The following is a 17,362-nucleotide window of genomic DNA, read 5'->3' as shown; positions in this document are numbered from 1 at the left end:
TGAAACTGCTTTGTGTAGTATGAATCCAACTCACAGAGTTGAACACTTCTTTTGAAGGAGCAGTTTTGAAACACTCTTTTGGTAGAATCTGCAGTTGTTCATTAGGAGCGCTTTGAGGCCTATGGTGGAAGACTAAATACCTGCACATAATATCCAGACACAAGCATTCTCTGAAAGTTCTTTAGGAAGTGTGCTTTCAACTCACAGTGTTCCACCTTTCTTTTGAAAGAGCAGTTTTGAAACACTCTTTTTAAAGTTTCTGCAAGTGGATATTTGGAGCTCTTTCAGGCCTTGGGTGGAAAGGTGAATATCTTCACATAAAAACTAGACAGAAGCATTCTCAGAAACTGCTTTGTGTTGTGTGCGCTCAACACACAGCGTTGAACCCTGCTTTTGATAGAGCACTTTAGAAACACTCTCTTTGCAGAATTTGCAAGTGTTCATTTGGAGCGCTTTGAAGCGTACGGTGGAAAAGGAAACAACTTCACATAAAAACTAAACAGAAGCACTCTAAGAAACAGCTTTCTGATGTATGCATTCAACTAACAGAGTGGAACCTTCCTTTGGATAGAGCAGCTTTGTAACAGTGTATTTGCAGAAACTGCAAGAGGATATTTGGAGCTCTTTGAAGCGTTCGTGGGAAACGGGACTATCTTCACATAAAAACGAGACAGAAGTGTTCTCTGAAACTGCTTTGTGTTGTATGCATTCAACTCACACAGGTGAACCTTTCTTTGGATAGAGCAGTTTGAAACACTCTTTTCGTAGAATCTGCAAGTGTTCATTCGGTGGGCTTTGAGGCCTATGGTGGAATAGGAAACATCTTCACATAAAACCTAGACAGAAGCATTCTTTGAAACTTCTTTATGATGTGTGCATTCAACTCACAGAGTTGAACCTTCCTTTTCATGGAGCAGTTTGGGAAGAGCCTTTGTGCAGCCTCTGCAAGTGGATATTTGGAGCTCTTTCAGGCCTTCGTTAGAAACGGGAATATCTTCCCATAAAAACTGGACTGAAGCATTCTCACAAACTGCTTTGTGATGTGTGTGTTCAACTCACAGAGTGGAACCTTTCCTTTGCTAGAGCAGTTTTGAAACACTCTTTTTGTAGAATCTGCAAGTGTTCGTTTGGAGCGCTTTGAGGCCTATGGTGGAAAAGGAAATATCTTCACATAGAAACGAGACAGAAGCCTTCTCAGAAACCTCTTTATGATGTGTGCATTCAACTCAGAGAGATAAGCCTTCCTTTTGATAGAGCAGTTTTGAAACTCTGTTTTTGCAGAATCTGCAAGTGGATATTTGGAGCCCTTTCAGGCCTTCGTTGGAAACGGGAATATCTTCACATGAAAACGAAACAGAAGCGTTCTGTGAAACTGCTTTGTGTGGTATGAATCCAACTCACAGAGTTGAACACTTCTTTTGAAGGAGCAGTTTTGAAACACTCTTTTGGTAGAATCTGCAGTTGTTCATTAGGAGCGCTTTGATTCCTATGGTGGAAGACTAAATACCTTCCCATAATATCCAGACACAAGCATTCTCTGGAAGTTCTTTAGGATGTGTGCTTTCAACTCACAGTGTTCCACCTTTCTTTTGAAAGAGCAGTTTTGAAACACTCTTTTTAAAGTTTCTGCAATTGGATATTTGGAGCTCTTTCAGGCCTTGGTTGGAAAGGTGAATATCTTCACACAAAAACTAGACAGAAGCATTCTCAGAAACTGCTTTGTGTTGTGTGCGCTCAACACACAGAGTTGAACCCTGCTTTTGATAGAGCACTTTAGAAACACTCTCTTTGCAGAATTTGCAAGTGTTCATTTGGAGCGCTTTGAAGCGTACGGTGGAAAAGGAAACAACTTCACATAAAAACTAAACAGAAGCACTCTAAGAAACAGCTTTCTGATGTGTGCATTCAACTAACAGAGTGGAACCTTCCTTTGGATAGAGCAGCTTTGTAACAGTGTATTTGCAGAAACTGCAAGAGGATATTTGGAGCTCTTTGAAGCGTTCGTGGGAAACGGGACTATCTTCACATAAAAACGAGACAGAAGTGTTCTCTGAAACTGCTTTGTGTTGTATGCATTCAACTCACACAGGTGAACCTTTCTTTGGATAGAGCAGTTTGAAACACTCTTTTCGTAGAATCTGCAAGTGTTCATTCGGTGGGCTTTGAGGCCTATGGTGGAATAGGAAACATCTTCACATAAAACCTAGACAGAAGCATTCTTTGAAACTTCTTTATGATGTGTGCATTCAACTCACAGAGTTGAACCTTCCTTTTCATGGAGCAGTTTGGGAAGAGCCTTTGTGCAGCCTCTGCAAGTGGATATTTGGAGCTCTTTCAGGCCTTCGTTAGAAACGGGAATATCTTCCCATAAAAACTGGACAGAAGCATTCTCACAAACTGCTTTGTGATGTGTGTGTTCAACTCACAGAGTGGAACCTTTCCTTTGCTAGAGCAGTTTTGAAACACTCTTTTTGTAGAATCTGCAAGTGTTCGTTTGGAGCGCTTTGAGGCCTATGGTGGAAAAGGAAATATCTTCACATAGAAACGAGACAGAAGCCTTCTCAGAAACCTCTTTATGATGTGTGCATTCAACTCAGAGAGATAAGCCTTCCTTTTGATAGAGCAGTTTTGAAACTCTGTTTTTGCAGAATCTGCAAGTGGATATTTGGAGCCCTTTCAGGCCTTCGTTGGAAACGGGAATATCTTCACATGAAAACGAAACAGAAGCGTTCTGTGAAACTGCTTTGTGTAGTATGAATCCAACTCACAGAGTTGAACACTTCTTTTGAAGGAGCAGTTTTGAAACACTCTTTTGGTAGAATCTGCAGTTGTTCATTAGGAGCGCTTTGAGGCCTATGGTGGAAGACTAAATACCTGCACATAATATCCAGACACAAGCATTCTCTGAAAGTTCTTTAGGAAGTGTGCTTTCAACTCACAGTGTTCCACCTTTCTTTTGAAAGAGCAGTTTTGAAACACTCTTTTTAAAGTTTCTGCAAGTGGATATTTGGAGCTCTTTCAGGCCTTGGGTGGAAAGGTGAATATCTTCACATAAAAACTAGACAGAAGCATTCTCAGAAACTGCTTTGTGTTGTGTGCGCTCAACACACAGCGTTGAACCCTGCTTTTGATAGAGCACTTTAGAAACACTCTCTTTGCAGAATTTGCAAGTGTTCATTTGGAGCGCTTTGAAGCGTACGGTGGAAAAGGAAACAACTTCACATAAAAACTAAACAGAAGCACTCTAAGAAACAGCTTTCTGATGTATGCATTCAACTAACAGAGTGGAACCTTCCTTTGGATAGAGCAGCTTTGTAACAGTGTATTTGCAGAAACTGCAAGAGGATATTTGGAGCTCTTTGAAGCGTTCGTGGGAAACGGGACTATCTTCACATAAAAACGAGACAGAAGTGTTCTCTGAAACTGCTTTGTGTTGTATGCATTCAACTCACACAGGTGAACCTTTCTTTGGATAGAGCAGTTTGAAACACTCTTTTCGTAGAATCTGCAAGTGTTCATTCGGTGGGCTTTGAGGCCTATGGTGGAATAGGAAACATCTTCACATAAAACCTAGACAGAAGCATTCTTTGAAACTTCTTTATGATGTGTGCATTCAACTCACAGAGTTGAACCTTCCTTTTCATGGAGCAGTTTGGGAAGAGCCTTTGTGCAGCCTCTGCAAGTGGATATTTGGAGCTCTTTCAGGCCTTCGTTAGAAACGGGAATATCTTCCCATAAAAACTGGACTGAAGCATTCTCACAAACTGCTTTGTGATGTGTGTGTTCAACTCACAGAGTGGAACCTTTCCTTTGCTAGAGCAGTTTTGAAACACTCTTTTTGTAGAATCTGCAAGTGTTCGTTTGGAGCGCTTTGAGGCCTATGGTGGAAAAGGAAATATCTTCACATAGAAACGAGACAGAAGCCTTCTCAGAAACCTCTTTATGATGTGTGCATTCAACTCAGAGAGATAAGCCTTCCTTTTGATAGAGCAGTTTTGAAACTCTGTTTTTGCAGAATCTGCAAGTGGATATTTGGAGCCCTTTCAGGCCTTCGTTGGAAACGGGAATATCTTCACATGAAAACGAAACAGAAGCGTTCTGTGAAACTGCTTTGTGTGGTATGAATCCAACTCACAGAGTTGAACACTTCTTTTGAAGGAGCAGTTTTGAAACACTCTTTTGGTAGAATCTGCAGTTGTTCATTAGGAGCGCTTTGATTCCTATGGTGGAAGACTAAATACCTTCCCATAATATCCAGACACAAGCATTCTCTGAAAGTTCTTTAGGATGTGTGCTTTCAACTCACAGTGTTCCACCTTTCTTTTGAAAGAGCAGTTTTGAAACACTCTTTTTAAAGTTTCTGCAAGTGGATATTTGGAGCTCTTTCAGGCCTTGGTTGGAAAGGTGAATATCTTCACACAAAAACTAGACAGAAGCATTCTCAGAAACTGCTTTGTGTTGTGTGCGCTCAACACACAGAGTTGAACCCTGCTTTTGATAGAGCACTTTAGAAACACTCTCTTTGCAGAATTTGCAAGTGTTCATTTGGAGCGCTTTGAAGCGTACGGTGGAAAAGGAAACAACTTCACATAAAAACTAAACAGAAGCACTCTAAGAAACAGCTTTCTGATGTGTGCATTCAACTAACAGAGTGGAACCTTCCTTTGGATAGAGCAGCTTTGTAACAGTGTATTTGCAGAAACTGCAAGAGGATATTTGGAGCTCTTTGAAGCGTTCGTGGGAAACGGGACTATCTTCACATAAAAACGAGACAGAAGTGTTCTCTGAAACTGCTTTGTGTTGTATGCATTCAACTCACACAGGTGAACCTTTCTTTGGATAGAGCAGTTTGAAACACTCTTTTCGTAGAATCTGCAAGTGTTCATTCGGTGGGCTTTGAGGCCTATGGTGGAATAGGAAACATCTTCACATAAAACCTAGACAGAAGCATTCTTTGAAACTTCTTTATGATGTGTGCATTCAACTCACAGAGTTGAACCTTCCTTTTCATGGAGCAGTTTGGGAAGAGCCTTTGTGCAGCCTCTGCAAGTGGATATTTGGAGCTCTTTCAGGCCTTCGTTAGAAACGGGAATATCTTCCCATAAAAACTGGACAGAAGCATTCTCACAAACTGCTTTGTGATGTGTGTGTTCAACTCACAGAGTGGAACCTTTCCTTTGCTAGAGCAGTTTTGAAACACTCTTTTTGTAGAATCTGCAAGTGTTCGTTTGGAGCGCTTTGAGGCCTATGGTGGAAAAGGAAATATCTTCACATAGAAACGAGACAGAAGCCTTCTCAGAAACCTCTTTATGATGTGTGCATTCAAGTCAGGGAGATAAGCCTTCCTTTTGATAGAGCAGTTTTGAAACTCTGTTTTTGCAGAATCTGCAAGTGGATATTTGGAGCCCTTTCAGGCCTTCGTTGGAAACGGGAATATCTTCACATGAAAACGAAACAGAAGCGTTCTGTGAAACTGCTTTGTGTGGTATGAATCCAACTCACAGATTTGAACACTTCTTTTGAAGGAGCAGTTTTGAAACACTCTTTTGGTAGAATCTGCAATTGTTCATTAGGAGCGCTTTGAGGCCTATGGTGGAAGACTAAATACCTTCACATAATATCCAGACACAAGCATTCTCTGAAAGTTCTTTAGGATGTGTGCTTTCAACTCACAGTGTTCCACCTTTCTTTTGAAAGAGCAGTTTTGAAACACTCTTTTTAAAGTTTCTACAAGTGGATATTTGGAGCTCTTTCAGGCCTTGGATGGAAAGGTGAATATCTTCACATAAAAACTAGACAGAAGCATTCTCAGAAACTGCTTTGTGTTGTGTGCGCTCAACACACAGAGTTGAACCCTGCTTTTGATAGAGCACTTTAGAAACACTCTCTTTGCAGAATTTGCAAGTGTTCATTTGGAGCGCTTTGAAGCGTACTGTGGAAAAGGAAACAACTTCACATAAAAACTAAACAGAAGCACTCTAAGAAACAGCTTTCTGATGTATGCATTCAACTAACAGAGTGGAACCTTCCTTTGGATAGAGCAGCTTTGTAACAGTGTATTTGCAGAAACTGCAAGAGGATATTTGGAGCTCTTTGAAGCGTTCGTGGGAAACGGGACTATCTTCACATAAAAACGAGACAGAAGTGTTCTCTGAAATTGCTTTGTGTTGTATGCATTCAACTCACACAGGTGAACCTTTCTTTGGATAGAGCAGTTTGAAACACTCTTTTCGTAGAATCTGCAAGTGTTCATTCGGTGGGCTTTGAGGCCTATGATGGAATAGGAAACATCTTCACATAAAACCTAGACAGAAGCATTCTTTGAAACTTCTTTATGATGTGTGCATTCAACTCACAGAGTTGAACCTTCCTTTTCATGGAGCAGTTTGGGAAGAGCCTTTGTGCAGCCTCTGCAAGTGGATATTTGGAGCTCTTTCAGGCCTTCGTTAGAAACGGGAATATCTTCCCATAAAAACTGGACTGAAGCATTCTCACAAACGGCTTTGTGATGTGTGTGTTCAACTCACAGAGTGGAAACTTTCCTTTGCTAGAGCAGTTTTGAAACACTCTTTTTGTAGAATCTGCAAGTGTTCGTTTGGAGCGCTTTGAGGCCTATGGTGGAAAAGGAAATATCTTCACATAGAAACGAGACAGAAGCCTTCTCAGAAACCTCTTTATGATGTGTGCATTCAACTCAGAGAGATAAGCCTTCCTTTTGATAGAGCAGTTTTGAAACTCTGTTTTTGCAGAATCTGCAAGTGGATATTTGGAGCCCTTTCAGGCCTTCGTTGGAAACGGGAATATCTTCACATGAAAACGAAACAGAAGCGTTCTGTGAAACTGCTTTGTGTGGTATGAATCCAACTCACAGAGTTGAACACTTCTTTTGAAGGAGCAGTTTTGAAACACTCTTTTGGTAGAATCTGCAATTGTTCATTAGGAGCGCTTTGAGGCCTATGGTGGAAGACTAAATACCTTCACATAATATCCAGACACAAGCATTCTCTGAAAGTTCTTTAGGATGTGTGCTTTCAACTCACAGTGTTCCACCTTTCTTTTGAAAGAGCAGTTTTGAAACACTCTTTTTAAAGTTTCTGCAAGTGGATATTTGGAGCTCTTTCAGGCCTTGGGTGGAAAGGTGAATATCTTCACATAAAAACTAGACAGAAGCATTCTCAGAAACTGCTTTGTGTTGTGTGCGCTCAACACACAGAGTTGAACCCTGCTTTTGATAGAGCACTTTAGAAACACTCTCTTTGCAGAATTTGCAAGTGTTCATTTGGAGCGCTTTGAAGCGTACGTTGGAAAAGGAAACAACTTCACATAAAAACTAAACGGAAGCACTCTAAGAAACAGCTTTCTGATGTATGCATTCAACAAACAGAGTGGAACCTTCCTTTGGATAGAGCAGCTTTGTAACAGTGTATTTGCAGAAACTGCAAGAGGATATTTGGAGCTCTTTGAAGCGTTCGTGGGAAACGGGACTATCTTCACATAAAAACGAGACAGAAGTGTTCTCTGAAACTGCTTTGTGTTGTATGCATTCAACTCACACAGGTGAACCTTTCTTTGGATAGAGCAGTTTGAAACACTCTTTTCGTAGAATCTGCAAGTGTTCATTCGGTGGGCTTTGAGGCCTATGGTGGAATAGGAAACATCTTCACATAAAACCTAGACAGAAGCATTCTTTGAAACTTCTTTATGATGTGTGCATTCAACTCACAGAGTTGAACCTTCCTTTTCATGGAGCAGTTTGGGAAGAGCCTTTGTGCAGCCTCTGCAAGTGGATATTTGGAGCTCTTTCAGGCCTTCGTTAGAAACGGGAATATCTTCCCATAAAAACTGGACTGAAGCATTCTCACAAACTGCTTTGTGATGTGTGTGTTCAACTCACAGAGTGGAACCTTTCCTTTGCTAGAGCAGTTTTGAAACACTCTTTTTGTAGAATCTGCAAGTGTTCGTTTGGAGCGCTTTGAGGCCTATGGTGGAAAAGGAAATATCTTCACATAGAAACGAGACAGAAGCCTTCTCAGAAACCTCTTTATGATGTGTGCATTCAACTCAGAGAGATAAGCCTTCCTTTTGATAGAGCAGTTTTGAAACTCTGTTTTTGCAGAATCTGCAAGTGGATATTTGGAGCCCTTTCAGGCCTTCGTTGGAAACGGGAATATCTTCACATGAAAACGAAACAGAAGCGTTCTGTGAAACTGCTTTGTGTGGTATGAATCCAACTCACAGAGTTGAACACTTCTTTTGAAGGAGCAGTTTTGAAACACTCTTTTGGTAGAATCTGCAGTTGTTCATTAGGAGCGCTTTGATTCCTATGGTGGAAGACTAAATACCTTCCCATAATATCCAGACACAAGCATTCTCTGGAAGTTCTTTAGGATGTGTGCTTTCAACTCACAGTGTTCCACCTTTCTTTTGAAAGAGCAGTTTTGAAACACTCTTTTTAAAGTTTCTGCAAGTGGATATTTGGAGCTCTTTCAGGCCTTGGTTGGAAAGGTGAATATCTTCACACAAAAACTAGACAGAAGCATTCTCAGAAACTGCTTTGTGTTGTGTGCGCTCAACACACAGAGTTGAGCCCTGCTTTTGATAGAGCACTTTAGAAACACTCTCTTTGCAGAATTTGCAAGTGTTCATTTGGAGCGCTTTGAAGCGTACGGTGGAAAAGGAAACAACTTCACATAAAAACTAAACAGAAGCACTCTAAGAAACAGCTTTCTGATGTGTGCATTCAACTAACAGAGTGGAACCTTCCTTTGGATAGAGCAGCTTTGTAACAGTGTATTTGCAGAAACTGCAAGAGGATATTTGGAGCTCTTTGAAGCGTTCGTGGGAAACGGGACTATCTTCACATAAAAACGAGACAGAAGTGTTCTCTGAAACTGCTTTGTGTTGTATGCATTCAACTCACACAGGTGAACCTTTCTTTGGATAGAGCAGTTTGAAACACTCTTTTCGTAGAATCTGCAAGTGTTCATTCGGTGGGCTTTGAGGCCTATGGTGGAATAGGAAACATCTTCACATAAAACCTAGACAGAAGCATTCTTTGAAACTTCTTTATGATGTGTGCATTCAACTCACAGAGTTGAACCTTCCTTTTCATGGAGCAGTTTGGGAAGAGCCTTTGTGCAGCCTCTGCAAGTGGATATTTGGAGCTCTTTCAGGCCTTCGTTAGAAACGGGAATATCTTCCCATAAAAACTGGACAGAAGCATTCTCACAAACTGCTTTGTGATGTGTGTGTTCAACTCACAGAGTGGAACCTTTCCTTTGCTAGAGCAGTTTTGAAACACTCTTTTTGTAGAATCTGCAAGTGTTCGTTTGGAGCGCTTTGAGGCCTATGGTGGAAAAGGAAATATCTTCACATAGAAACGAGACAGAAGCCTTCTCAGAAACCTCTTTATGATGTGTGCATTCAACTCAGAGAGATAAGCCTTCCTTTTGATAGAGCAGTTTTGAAACTCTGTTTTTGCAGAATCTGCAAGTGGATATTTGGAGCCCTTTCAGGCCTTCGTTGGAAACGGGAATATCTTCACATGAAAACGAAACAGAAGCGTTCTGTGAAACTGCTTTGTGTAGTATGAATCCAACTCACAGAGTTGAACACTTCTTTTGAAGGAGCAGTTTTGAAACACTCTTTTGGTAGAATCTGCAGTTGTTCATTAGGAGCGCTTTGAGGCCTATGGTGGAAGGCTAAATACCTTCACATAATATCCAGACACAAGCATTCTCTGGAAGTTCTTTAGGATGTGTGCTTTCAACTCACAGTGTTCCACCTTTCTTTTGAAAGAGCAGTTTTGAAACACTCTTTTTAAAGTTTCTGCAAGTGGATATTTGGAGCTCTTTCAGGCCTTGGTTGGAAAGGTGAATATCTTCACACAAAAACTAGACAGAAGCATTCTCAGAAACTGCTTTGTGTTGTGTGCGCTCAACACACAGAGTTGAACCCTTCTTTTGATAGAGCACTTTAGAAACACTCTCTTTGCAGAATTTGCAAGTGTTCATTTGGAGCGCTTTGAAGCGTACGGTGGAAAAGGAAACAACTTCACATAAAAACTAAACGGAAGCACTCTAAGAAACAGCTTTCTGATGTGTGCATTCAACTAACAGAGTGGAACCTTCCTTTGGATAGAGCAGCTTTGTAACAGTGTATTTGCAGAAACTGCAAGAGGATATTTGGAGCTCTTTGAAGCGTTCGTGGGAAACGGGACTATCTTCACATAAAAACGAGACAGAAGTGTTCTCTGAAGCTGCTTTGTGTTGTATGCGTTCAACTCACACAGGTGAACCTTTCTTTGGATAGAGCAGTTTGAAACACTCTTTTCGTAGAATCTGCAAGTGTTCATTCGGTGGGCTTTGAGGCCTATGGTGGAATAGGAAACATCTTCACATAAAACCTAGACAGAAGCATTCTTTGAAACTTCTTTATGATGTGTGCATTCAACTCACAGAGTTGAACCTTCCTTTTCATGGAGCAGTTTGGGAAGAGCCTTTGTGCAGCCTCTGCAAGTGGATATTTGGAGCTCTTTCAGGCCTTCGTTAGAAACGGGAATATCTTCCCATAAAAACTGGACAGAAGCATTCTCACAAACTGCTTTGTGATGTGTGTGTTCAACTCACAGAGTGGAACCTTTCCTTTGCTAGAGCAGTTTTGAAACACTCTTTTTGTAGAATCTGCAAGTGTTCGTTTGGAGCGCTTTGAGGCCTATGGTGGAAAAGGAAATATCTTCACATAGAAACGAGACAGAAGCCTTCTCAGAAACCTCTTTATGATGTGTGCATTCAACTCAGAGAGATAAGCCTTCCTTTTGGTAGGGCAGTTTTGAAACTCTGTTTTTGCAGAATCTGCAAGTGGATATTTGGAGCCCTTTCAGGCCTTCGTTGGAAACGGGAATATCTTCACATGAAAACGAAACAGAAGCGTTCTGTGAAACTGCTTTGTGTGGTATGAATCCAACTCACAGAGTTGAACACTTCTTTTGAAGGAGCAGTTTTGAAACACTCTTTTGGTAGAATCTGCAATTGTTCATTAGGAGCGCTTTGAGGCCTATGGTGGAAGACTAAATACCTTCACATAATATCCAGACACAAGCATTCTCTGAAAGTTCTTTAGGATGTGTGCTTTCAACTCACAGTGTTCCACCTTTCTTTTGAAAGAGCAGTTTTGAAACACTCTTTTTAAAGTTTCTGCAAGTGGATATTTGGAGCTCTTTCAGGCCTTGGGTGGAAAGGTGAATATCTTCACATAAAAACTAGACAGAAGCATTCTCAGAAACTGCTTTGTGTTGTGTGCGCTCAACACACAGAGTTGAACCCTGCTTTTGATAGAGCACTTTAGAAACACTCTCTTTGCAGAATTTGCAAGTGTTCATTTGGAGCGCTTTGAAGCGTACGGTGGAAAAGGAAACAACTTCACATAAAAACTAAACAGAAGCACTCTAAGAAACAGCTTTCTGATGTATGCATTCAACTAACAGAGTGGAACCTTCCTTTGGGTAGAGCAGCTTTGTAACAGTGTATTTGCAGAAACTGCAAGAGGATATTTGGAGCTCTTTGAAGCGTTCGTGGGAAACGGGACTATCTTCACATAAAAACGAGACAGAAGTGTTCTCTGAAACTGCTTTGTGTTGTATGCATTCAACTCACACAGGTGAACCTTTCTTTGGATAGAGCAGTTTGAAACACTCTTTTCGTAGAATCTGCAAGTGTTCATTCGGTGGGCTTTGAGGCCTATGGTGGAATAGGAAACATCTTCACATAAAACCTAGACAGAAGCATTCTTTGAAACTTCTTTATGATGTGTGCATTCAACTCACAGAGTTGAACCTTCCTTTTCATGGAGCAGTTTGGGAAGAGCCTTTGTGCAGCCTCTGCAAGTGGATATTTGGAGCTCTTTCAGGCCTTCGTTAGAAACGGGAATATCTTCCCATAAAAACTGGACAGAAGCATTCTCACAAACTGCTTTGTGATGTGTGTGTTCAACTCACAGAGTGGAACCTTTCCCTTGCTAGAGCAGTTTTGAAACACTCTTTTTGTAGAATCTGCAAGTGTTCGTTTGGAGCGCTTTGAGGCCTATGGTGGAAAAGGAAATATCTTCACATAGAAACGAGACAGAAGCCTTCTCAGAAACCTCTTTATGATGTGTGCATTCAACTCAGAGAGATAAGCCTTCCTTTTGATAGAGCAGTTTTGAAACTCTGTTTTTGCAGAATCTGCAAGTGGATATTTGGAGCCCTTTCAGGCCTTCGTTGGAAACGGGAATATCTTCACATGAAAACGAAACAGAAGCGTTCCGTGAAACTGCTTTGTGTAGTATGAATCCAACTCACAGAGTTGAACACTTCTTTTGAAGGAGCAGTTTTGAAACACTCTTTTGGTAGAATCTGCAGTTGTTCATTAGGAGCGCTTTGAGGCCTATGGTGGAAGACTAAATACCTTCACATAATATCCAGACACAAGCATTCTCTGGAATTTCTTTAGGATGTGTGCTTTCAACTCACAGTGTTCCACCTTTCTTTTGAAAGAGCAGTTTTGAAACACTCTTTTTAAAGTTTCTGCAAGTGGATATTTGGAGCTCTTTCAGGCCTTGGTTGGAAAGGTGAATATCTTCACACAAAAACTAGACAGAAGCATTCTCAGAAACTGCTTTGTGTTGTGTGCGCTCAACACACAGAGTTGAACCCTGCTTTTGATAGAGCACTTTAGAAACACTCTCTTTGCAGAATTTGCAAGTGTTCATTTGGAGCGCTTTGAAGCGTACGGTGGAAAAGGAAACAACTTCACATAAAAACTAAACAGAAGCACTCTAAGAAACAGCTTTCTGATGTGTGCATTCAACTAACAGAGTGGAACCTTCCTTTGGATAGAGCAGCTTTGTAACAGTGTATTTGCAGAAACTGCAAGAGGATATTTGGAGCTCTTTGAAGCGTTCGTGGGAAACGGGACTATCTTCACATAAAAACGAGACAGAAGTGTTCTCTGAAACTGCTTTGTGTTGTATGCATTCAACTCACACAGGTGAACCTTTCTTTGGATAGAGCAGTTTGAAACACTCTTTTCGTAGAATCTGCAAGTGTTCATTCGGTGGGCTTTGAGGCCTATGGTGGAATAGGAAACATCTTCACATAAAACCTAGACAGAAGCATTCTTTGAAACTTCTTTATGATGTGTGCATTCAACTCACAGAGTTGAACCTTCCTTTTCATGGAGCAGTTTGGGAAGAGCCTTTGTGCAGCCTCTGCAAGTGGATATTTGGAGCTCTTTCAGGCCTTCGTTAGAAACGGGAATATCTTCCCATAAAAACTGGACAGAAGCATTCTCACAAACTGCTTTGTGATGTGTGTGTTCAACTCACAGAGTGGAACCTTTCCTTTGCTAGAGCAGTTTTGAAACACTCTTTTTGTAGAATCTGCAAGTGTTCGTTTGGAGCGCTTTGAGGCCTATGGTGGAAAAGGAAATATCTTCACATAGAAACGAGACAGAAGCCTTCTCAGAAACCTCTTTATGATGTGTGCATTCAAGTCAGGGAGATAAGCCTTCCTTTTGATAGAGCAGTTTTGAAACTCTGTTTTTGCAGAATCTGCAAGTGGATATTTGGAGCCCTTTCAGGCCTTCGTTGGAAACGGGAATATCTTCACATGAAAACGAAACAGAAGCGTTCTGTGAAACTGCTTTGTGTGGTATGAATCCAACTCACAGATTTGAACACTTCTTTTGAAGGAGCAGTTTTGAAACACTCTTTTGGTAGAATCTGCAATTGTTCATTAGGAGCGCTTTGAGGCCTATGGTGGAAGACTAAATACCTTCACATAATATCCAGACACAAGCATTCTCTGAAAGTTCTTTAGGATGTGTGCTTTCAACTCACAGTGTTCCACCTTTCTTTTGAAAGAGCAGTTTTGAAACACTCTTTTTAAAGTTTCTACAAGTGGATATTTGGAGCTCTTTCAGGCCTTGGATGGAAAGGTGAATATCTTCACATAAAAACTAGACAGAAGCATTCTCAGAAACTGCTTTGTGTTGTGTGCGCTCAACACACAGAGTTGAACCCTGCTTTTGATAGAGCACTTTAGAAACACTCTCTTTGCAGAATTTGCAAGTGTTCATTTGGAGCGCTTTGAAGCGTACGGTGGAAAAGGAAACAACTTCACATAAAAACTAAACAGAAGCACTCTAAGAAACAGCTTTCTGATGTATGCATTCAACTAACAGAGTGGAACCTTCCTTTGGATAGAGCAGCTTTGTAACAGTGTATTTGCAGAAACTGCAAGAGGATATTTGGAGCTCTTTGAAGCGTTCGTGGGAAACGGGACTATCTTCACATAAAAACGAGACAGAAGTGTTCTCTGAAACTGCTTTGTGTTGTATGCATTCAACTCACACAGGTGAACCTTTCTTTGGATAGAGCTGTTTGAAACACTCTTTTTGTAGAATCTGCAAGTGTTCATTCGGTGGGCTTTGAGGCCTATGGTGGAATAGGAAACATCTTCACATAAAACCTAGACAGAAGCATTCTTTGAAACTTCTTTATGATGTGTGCATTCAACTCACAGAGTTGAACCTTCCTTTTCATGGAGCAGTTTGGGAAGAGCCTTTGTGCAGCCTCTGCAAGTGGATATTTGGAGCTCTTTCAGGCCTTCGTTAGAAACGGGAATATCTTCCCATAAAAACTGGACTGAAGCATTCTCACAAACTGCTTTGTGATGTGTGTGTTCAACTCACAGAGTGGAACCTTTCCTTTGCTAGAGCAGTTTTGAAACACTCTTTTTGTAGAATCTGCAAGTGTTCGTTTGGAGCGCTTTGAGGCCTATGGTGGAAAAGGAAATATCTTCACATAGAAACGAGACAGAAGCCTTCTCAGAAACCTCTTTATGATGTGTGCATTCAACTCAGAGAGATAAGCCTTCCTTTTGATAGAGAAGTTTTGAAACTCTGTTTTTGCAGAATCTGCAAGTGGATATTTGGAGCCCTTTCAGGCCTTCGTTGGAAACGGGAATATCTTCACATGAAAACGAAACAGAAGCGTTCTGTGAAACTGCTTTGTGTAGTATGAATCCAACTCACAGAGTTGAACACTTCTTTTGAAGGAGCAGTTTTGAAACACTCTTTTGGTAGAATCTGCAGTTGTTCATTAGGAGCGCTTTGAGGCCTATGGTGGAAGGCTAAATACCTTCACATAATATCCAGACACAAGCATTCTCTGGAAGTTCTTTAGGATGTGTGCTTTCAACTCACAGTGTTCCACCTTTCTTTTGAAAGAGCAGTTTTGAAACACTCTTTTTAAAGTTTCTGCAAGTGGATATTTGGAGCTCTTTCAGGCCTTGGTTGGAAAGGTGAATATCTTCACACAAAAACTAGACAGAAGCATTCTCAGAAACTGCTTTGTGTTGTGTGCGCTCAACACACAGAGTTGAACCCTTCTTTTGATAGAGCACTTTAGAAACACTCTCTTTGCAGAATTTGCAAGTGTTCATTTGGAGCGCTTTGAAGCGTACGGTGGAAAAGGAAACAACTTCACATAAAAACTAAACGGAAGCACTCTAAGAAACAGCTTTCTGATGTGTGCATTCAACTAACAGAGTGGAACCTTCCTTTGGATAGAGCAGCTTTGTAACAGTGTATTTGCAGAAACTGCAAGAGGATATTTGGAGCTCTTTGAAGCGTTCGTGGGAAACGGGACTATCTTCACATAAAAACGAGACAGAAGTGTTCTCTGAAACTGCTTTGTGTTGTATGCGTTCAACTCAAACAGGTGAACCTTTCTTTGGATAGAGCAGTTTGAAACACTCTTTTCGTAGAATCTGCAAGTGTTCATTCGGTGGGCTTTGAGGCCTATGGTGGAATAGGAAACATCTTCACATAAAACCTAGACAGAAGCATTCTTTGAAACTTCTTTATGATGTGTGCATTCAACTCACAGAGTTGAACCTTCCTTTTCATGGAGCAGTTTGGGAAGAGCCTTTGTGCAGCCTCTGCAAGTGGATATTTGGAGCTCTTTCAGGCCTTCGTTAGAAACGGGAATATCTTCCCATAAAAACTGGACAGAAGCATTCTCACAAACTGCTTTGTGATGTGTGTGTTCAACTCACAGAGTGGAACCTTTCCCTTGCTAGAGCAGTTTTGAAACACTCTTTTTGTAGAATCTGCAAGTGTTCGTTTGGAGCGCTTTGAGGCCTATGGTGGAAAAGGAAATATCTTCACATAGAAACGAGACAGAAGCCTTCTCAGAAACCTCTTTATGATGTGTGCATTCAACTCAGAGAGATAAGCCTTCCTTTTGATAGAGCAGTTTTGAAACTCTGTTTTTGCAGAATCTGCAAGTGGATATTTGGAGCCCTTTCAGGCCTTCGTTGGAAACGGGAATATCTTCACATGAAAACGAAACAGAAGCGTTCCGTGAAACTGCTTTGTGTAGTATGAATCCAACTCACAGAGTTGAACACTTCTTTTGAAGGAGCAGTTTTGAAACACTCTTTTGGTAGAATCTGCAGTTGTTCATTAGGAGCGCTTTGAGGCCTATGGTGGAAGACTAAATACCTTCACATAATATCCAGACACAAGCATTCTCTGGAATTTCTTTAGGATGTGTGCTTTCAACTCACAGTGTTCCACCTTTCTTTTGAAAGAGCAGTTTTGAAACACTCTTTTTAAAGTTTCTGCAAGTGGATATTTGGAGCTCTTTCAGGCCTTGGTTGGAAAGGTGAATATCTTCACACAAAAACTAGACAGAAGCATTCTCAGAAACTGCTTTGTGTTGTGTGCGCTCAACACACAGAGTTGAACCCTGCTTTTGATAGAGCACTTTAGAAACACTCTCTTTGCAGAATTTGCAAGTGTTCATTTGGAGCGCTTTGAAGCGTACGGTGGAAAAGGAAACAACTTCACATAAAAACTAAACAGAAGCACTCTAAGAAACAGCTTTCTGATGTGTGCATTCAACTAACAGAGTGGAACCTTCCTTTGGATAGAGCAGCTTTGTAACAGTGTATTTGCAGAAACTGCAAGAGGATATTTGGAGCTCTTTGAAGCGTTCGTGGGAAACGGGACTATCTTCACATAAAAACGAGACAGAAGTGTTCTCTGAAACTGCTTTGTGTTGTATGCATTCAACTCACACAGGTGAACCTTTCTTTGGATAGAGCAGTTTGAAACACTCTTTTCGTAGAATCTGCAAGTGTTCATTCGGTGGGCTTTGAGGCCTATGGTGGAATAGGAAACATCTTCACATAAAACCTAGACAGAAGCATTCTTTGAAACTTCTTTATGATGTGTGCATTCAACTCACAGAGTTGAACCTTCCTTTTCATGGAGCAGTTTGGGAAGAGCCTTTGTGCAGCCTCTGCAAGTGGATATTT

Source organism: Pongo abelii, chromosome X (assembly GCF_028885655.2).
Source record: "Pongo abelii isolate AG06213 chromosome X, NHGRI_mPonAbe1-v2.0_pri, whole genome shotgun sequence".
Lineage (NCBI taxonomy): Eukaryota > Metazoa > Chordata > Mammalia > Primates > Hominidae > Pongo > Pongo abelii.
Note: the sequence above shows the minus strand (reverse complement) of the source record.